Here is a 7,221-nt window from a genome sequence, read left to right as displayed (position 1 = left end):
AGTGATTTGAGGTCAGCGGTCAGGATATGAATTGTTTTGTCTTTGGATTGAATATTTTCTTCTAATTCGGATAGTCGCTGTTGTAATAATTGCAGCAATGATCGAAATTCAACTAACTCAATTTTTGAGGTTTCATGCTTGAATGTATCGGAAGGGACTGGTAATGTTTTGCTTTTGTCAAAAATTACATTCAATCCCGATTTTTCCCCTTGGGTAAACATGTATAAAGTGTGACAGTCTCTTGCATATCTTTCAGTACTGTTGTTACTTTTAGTAGTTCTTCTACTTTTAAGTCTGCCAGGAGGGCAGTCGGGGAGGGTTTTTGCCCGGGAGTAAAGAACGTTTCTATACCACATGATTTTGTTCTCATCGTCATCAAGAAGTTCAAGTAATTTATTAACACAAATTTCTTTTGGTAAATTCTGAAGTTGGGAATCAATAAGATTGATATACTCAGCGTTCGATAAACCTTCGTTCTCGATAATAGGCATTTGCGAGTTTGGCAAATCGTAGACATTGTTATCGTAAGAAGTACTCACGCCCTCAGATGTAAACAACTGCAATAATGTGCAATTCAGCACAGATTCCTCAACATTTAGAACATCGGTTAGAAGATTACTTCTGCTGTCGTTGACTGGTGCACATTGTAGGGCATTGTCGCAATCTCTGTAGGCATTAATTGAGGAAAAGTTTGGATCCTCGTCTAAGCGACCACCGCTGGCTGTCGCCATTTTGTAATATACCCCGGGGGGACCCTGACAAGGCTTAGCGAAGGGGCACCACAAGGCAAGCTGACAAGTTCTTCAAGATAAAAACTTCAAAGTGATGTTATATATGTAAAAGGGTAAAACGGGAGGCGCATACCCCCCCCCCCCCCCACCACCCGGACACTTACAAAACATGAATGCTAAACGTATCGCCTTTAATTTCTATAATTTCTATGTAGTTTATAAGTGAGGTCAAATTCTATGGGGGTCAGCTCTCAACGTGTGGGGGTCGCAGATCTACAGGTCTTGAATGGTTTTCTACTGTAGAAAAAGGACCCTACTTGTCATAGAACACACTGACTCTGGATCAGTTTTCTCCGTAGAAATTTAACCCGCAGGTCAATATTCTACGGGGGTCACTTTTCGTCGTTACATCGGTCCTGGCTCGGAGTCAATCTGTAATGCAAGTCGTATATTGAAAAGTGTCTTACTAATAAGTTTTATATTATGACGAAACTCAACTCAGTTCATTCTTACGTCAATACATGAACTGGAATGGGTCATTATCATATCTCTTGCACTTTAGTGGATTGTACTTTAATCAGATTACATTGAACATAGAAAATAGATCGTATTTACTGACTCCACAACTCAGAAGAATCAAATCCCAGGACACCAGGGTTTGGGGTAATGCTAAATGTAATGGTAATGCATTGCAATTCGTTACATATTTTCAAAGTAATGCTAGTAATGTGTAATTTAAGCATTACACGTAATGGTAATGTAATGCATTACTTCCAAAATCTAGTATAATGCTGGCATTACATGGCATTACTTTGCATTACTATGCTTTTCAATGCATGTTTATTTGTAAAATCGTGATGAATTGAATAACTGTATTTGATTAAAAATTGTTTTTAAAGAAGAAAAATAATTCTTGAGATAAAAATATTTTAGTTGTATGATTAAGCATGTTAAAAAAAATTAAAAATCCATTCTTAAATTGTCAATATAACTAGCTATATCAACACAATTTCATAACATTTTAAGAGTGTCTTATTAAGAAATTCAAATCATTTGAAAAATGTACTCCAATTAGTTGTACATGTACATTCAATGAATTCTTTACTGTGAAGAATGTGTCAACAGTACACAGTGTTGTTCTAAGTATCAAAACATTCTATTGTTTAAAGAGGTGCTAAACACCCCATAACCACCCTTTTTCATTCATTCATAATTTATTTCCCTCCGTAGAGGATCATGATGATCAAATTATAACATATCAAATTATTATTACAAACAAAACATCAGTAAATAAATGAATAAATAAATAAATAAATAAATAAATAAATAAATAAATATCCGAACATATATACAAAAGAGCATGGGCATGCCAGTAAATAAATCATATTGTCACATACATTGAAATGATAATGCCTTATTGTATAAGGCTACAGTGTTTTTTAGGAGCCTGTAATTGAGCATGCGAAAAGATGCTGTTGCTGAGCTTTCAAGCGGTGTATCAGTTCGTCGCCCCAAAAGAATAACGAGGAAGTCGTCCTCGGCAAGGCCACACAGTTCCGCCGACAGTCTTATGTCGTATAAGTTGATGACCTTCTCCCACCATACATCTCGGATGGTTTCGGTTGCTGCACATGTGCACGAAGCATGCGCAATTAAGTTTTTGAAGGGCCTTTGGCACAGTAGACAAGTGTATACGTTGATGCACTCGCGGGTGTTGGAGATGAGTTTGCATACAAATTTACACAGGTTGATCTCGTAACAGTTTCTGGGGAGTTTCCAGAGTGATGAGGGATCTATGTCGTCGAAGATCAGACGAAAAGTTAAGAAGTCAGAATCATTTGATATACGAGTTTGACGCTGTGACTTGTATAGAGTTGAAACGGCGGTCCTCACAATTTTTTTCCATGTTATTTTTCCAGGGAATGAACCGTCATGTAGCCACTGTTTTAAGTGGTCTGTGAGTTCGTACTTTTAGATAATATCAAAAATTTCAGGTATAAATCCTTTTTGCTTCAGTGCTAAGTTATAAATGAACGAATACAGACGTATCGCAAATATTTTCTTTGTGAGGGTAGTGGAGTGTAAGCGACAGAGTCTTCCTAGGAATAATAATTTCCTTGTGTCGATTTCCGCTTCTATCGGTAAAACACCAAAGAGTGATTCACAAATGTCAGATCTACAAGATTTTAGTAGGTTTAACGAGTTTTTACAAACAAAGTGTTGAAACACGTTTAGCTTCTGAAGATCAGAGGAAGATATGCAATTCCATAGTTCACAACCATATAGGGCGGACGGTAACACAACCGTCTTGTATAAATGCGAGAGTGTCATTGGGTTGAGAAATTGCGATCCTATGTCAGAGAGCGCAAAGTACGATTTGCGTCCCTTGTTGCATGCTTCCGTTATCCTAGCAGATTGTTTACATCTGTTGTCAACAATAATACCTAAATGATTGTATTTGTCTGCTGTAGGAATTAAACATTGACCTAAAAACCATTGAAATGATTCTTTAAATGTACAATGTTTCGGACAAAATACTAACACACATGATTTGGTAGCATTAAATCGAAATCGCCATTTGTTTGAATACATAAAAGCAGTGTTTAAAAGTAGTTGAAGGCCTATTGGAGATAAGCTAATACATGAAATATCGTCTGCTAGGGATGGACAACTGCTGGGAACATTTAGTACACCAATATTTTTACTATTGTCCTCTAATTCAATTAGGAGGTCGTTAATAAAAACAAGATACAAAAAAGTGGACAGAACACCTCCTTGTCTGACACCTTGATTAACACTAAACCATTTTGATTTTATCTGGTTTACAATGACAGAGCTTGTAGTATGTTGATGACAATTGTTAATAAGTGTCCATATTTTACCAGTAACACCAATATTATACAGTTTGAACATAAGCCCTTCTCTCCACACTGTATCGAATGCTTTGCTAGAATCTAAAAAGCTTACATATACATTGTTTCCCTGTTCTGTGTTGTGCAAAATTGTTTCCTGCAAATTAAAAGATGCAGTTAAGCAGCTTAACGATTTTTGAAACCCTTGCTGCTGAGCATTGGGAAAATGAGCACTTAATGTTAAAAACTCAGATATGCGAGACAGAATGATTTTTTCAAAAATTTTAAATAAACAAGGTAGTAAGGCTACAGGTCTGTAACTGTCGCACATATTTTTGGGCTTCGATCCTCCCTTGTACAAAGGCACAATAAGCCCTTGTTACCACTGAAGAGGTATTTTCCCCAAAGACGCGATGGCGTTATATAAATTAACGAGGCATCGAACAAGTGATTTCCCCCCGTGAACGATATGTTCGTTAGTAATTGAGTCATTGCCAGGTGCCTTGCGGAGCTTCAAACAGCTGATTATTGCATTTAGTTCTTTTGTGGTAATGCAGCCCCCGGGAAAGTCGTGTATATCACTTTCACAAGTTGCAGTAATATGTTTCATCTCGAGATCTATCTGTGACTTGAAATCCGGATCGAACTGAACATCTTCTAAGGGGGTATATATACTTTGGTAATAGTTGGCAAAAGTTTCTGCCACCCCTTCCGGATCTGTATGGGTTGTTCCTCCCTCATCCTGGATTTCGGGGTAAATGCGCGAAGTTCTGGGTTTTCGTCTCTTTGTCAGTCTCCAGAATAGACGTATGTCTACTTCTGCGGCTTCGTCGATTTCTTTGTAGACATCACACATGTAGCGTTCGTGTGCTTCTTCAAGGGCCCTCCGGAAATTTCTCTTGGCCTTTTTATATTCTAGGTATGACGTAAATTCCATCCCTCGAGGTCTTCCTAGTCCTATCCATATGCGCCGTTTGGCTCTTTCAATTTTATGGAGCTCCTTTACAGAAGAAGTCCAGCCAGGTCGGGTGAAAGGGTTGAAGGACGAAGATGGAATACAGTCGTGAGCGCACTTATGCAGAATTTTGGTTAAATTGTCGATATACACTGAAATGTCTGTTTCATTGCGAAGTTCTTCACCAAACGCAGCGGAGAGATGTTCGTCAATTTTGTTCCTATACTCCGCAATATTTTCAGCGGTAGCTTTGTGCCATGCTAAAAGTTTTGTCTGGGAAGTCTTCAGGTGGTGGCATTGCATGGCGCGTAGATTAAATGTGGCAATTATCGGAAGGTGGTCAGATGTAAGTGAGAATGAGCCCTCTACGTATGTTAGGTAACGATGCAGCAATGTTAAAACAGATTTGTCAAATAAGACGTAGTCCAGGGTTGTTTTTTTATATGTGAAAGTATAGTTTTCACCACAAGTTTTAAAGTCTATGTAAGGAGTACAAAGGTTTTTTCTAAATGCAAACGACGACAGAATTTCTGACTTCCGTTCATTAGTTCCGGTTGAATCGACTAGACTGCCATTTAGGTCACCCGCTATTATAACTTTTCCATAATTCGAGTAGTGATTGTATAAATTTTCAAGTAAATTTAATTCGTACGCGTAATTGTCAACATTATTGTCAGAAGGTAAGTAAGCACCCAATATGTACACGCATCCGTTGCATGTCTTTAGCTCAATTCCAATAATGCGGTTTGAGTCGAAGCATGGAATTTCCCGTATTGAGAAAGCTAAACATTTCCTATACATTATAGCTACGCCGCCTCTGCCGGCGAAGAGTACGTTTGTATGAGTAGATTTTTCATCCTCAAATTTGACGAAACTTAAAAAGTCTGTATGTATTGTATCAAGGTAACCTCTTGTTTCTTGTTTAAGTTTGTGTTCCGAGAGTACAGCAATGTCACATTTCTCTCTGTCTAACAGCGAAGAGAGACACAGCGTGGATGAGAAGATACCACGGACGTTCCATGACATAAGAATGACCATAATTTGAGACAGAAAATACCAAAATGAAATAACATGTTTTGAACAAAATGACATAATTGGTTTAATGGTAATGACTGTCTTGATATGCCCGTTCGTCGTCTGTCTGCGGGTACCTTTGGTCACAACGAGAATCCCACTCGCGCTCACTATACCACTTGCGGCAGTGGACACCGTCGGGCCAGAATCCCGGTGCTTCTACAGTTTGTGAGCAATTTGGCGAGACGTTGATTTTGGCTGTCCGGACTGAGTAGCGCCCTTTTGGTTTGAATAGGGTTAAGTACGAGATTTTAACCCCTTTGCTTTCAACATAAGTTTTGATGCCTTCGTAGGTTGATTCATGGTTTATTCCGGACAAATAATATCGGGCTGCCTTCTTGTATGTAACTCCGAGAAAGACATCTTTTGTTTGTTTAGATACGGTATTTTGAACTGAGCGTGGTTTTTCGTCAACAGTTACGCGACACAAAACACCATCGTAATTCACTGATCTTTTGGGCGTTATGCTCTCTGGAGAAGAGTCTCTATTTTTTGCGTATTTGAGACCAGCTGTCGTAATAGTATGACTATTGGAGCGTGGCGAGTTGAATGAAGAGGTGTCGATTGAATGTGCATTGTGTCTGGCTTCTTGAGGAACCCGACGGGGTGAATCGTTGGCCACCGGTGCACACGCAGCAACATCTCTATCGGCACAAGTTTTACCATCGGTATCAGACGTCTTGGGTTTAGACGGATTATCCATTGAGTCGCGTATAGAACGAATTCCATCGACTATGGCGTCATTTCCACGAGATGTTGTAGAGTTTTCTTTAATGGACCGTTCATTGGCAGTTTGTTCGACTACAGCACTGGCGTATGATTTATTTGGGCTGAGTGCGTTGACTTTATTTTGAAAGTTTTGAGTAACTTTATTTACACGTTTGAGTTCGTCATTAGTTTTTGATTTGAAAGATTCAAACTCCATCAAATCGGTTTCGGCTTTTTGGAATTTCTCTTTTGCCAATTTCTGAAAGCAGTCGCATTTAGTGAACCTACAGTTCGCCTCAGCTTTGAAACGCTCATGTTCTGTAGATAGTTGGTCATGTTTCAAGTGAAGTGATTTGAGGTCAGCGGTCAGGATATGAATTGTTTTGTCTTTGGATTGAATATTTTCTTCTAATTCGGATAGTCGCTGTTGTAATAATTGCAGCAATGATCAAAATTCATCTAACTCAATTTTTGAGGTTTCATGCTTGAATGTATCGGAAGGGACTGGTAATGTTTTGCTTTTGTCAAAAATTACATTCAATCCCGATTTTTCCCCTTGGGTAAACATGTATAAAGTGTGACAGTCTCTTGCATATCTTTCAGTACTGTTGTTACTTTTAGTAGTTCTTCTACTTTTAAGTCTGCCAGGAGGGCAGTCGGGGAGGGTTTTTGCCCGGGAGTAAAGAACGTTTCTATACCACATGATTTTGTTCTCATCGTCATCAAGAAGTTCAAGTAATTTATTAACATAAATTTCTTTTGGTAAATTCTGAAGTTGGGAATCAATAAGATTGATATACTCAGCGTTCGATAAACCTTCGTTCTCGATAATAGGCAATTGCGAGTTTGGCAAATCGTAGACATTGTTATCGTAAGAAGTACTCACGCCCTCAGATGTAAA

The sequence above is a fragment of the Magallana gigas genome, chromosome 8, assembly GCF_963853765.1.
Source record: "Magallana gigas chromosome 8, xbMagGiga1.1, whole genome shotgun sequence".
NCBI lineage: Eukaryota > Metazoa > Mollusca > Bivalvia > Ostreida > Ostreidae > Magallana > Magallana gigas.
This window is presented reverse-complemented; position numbering follows the sequence as displayed.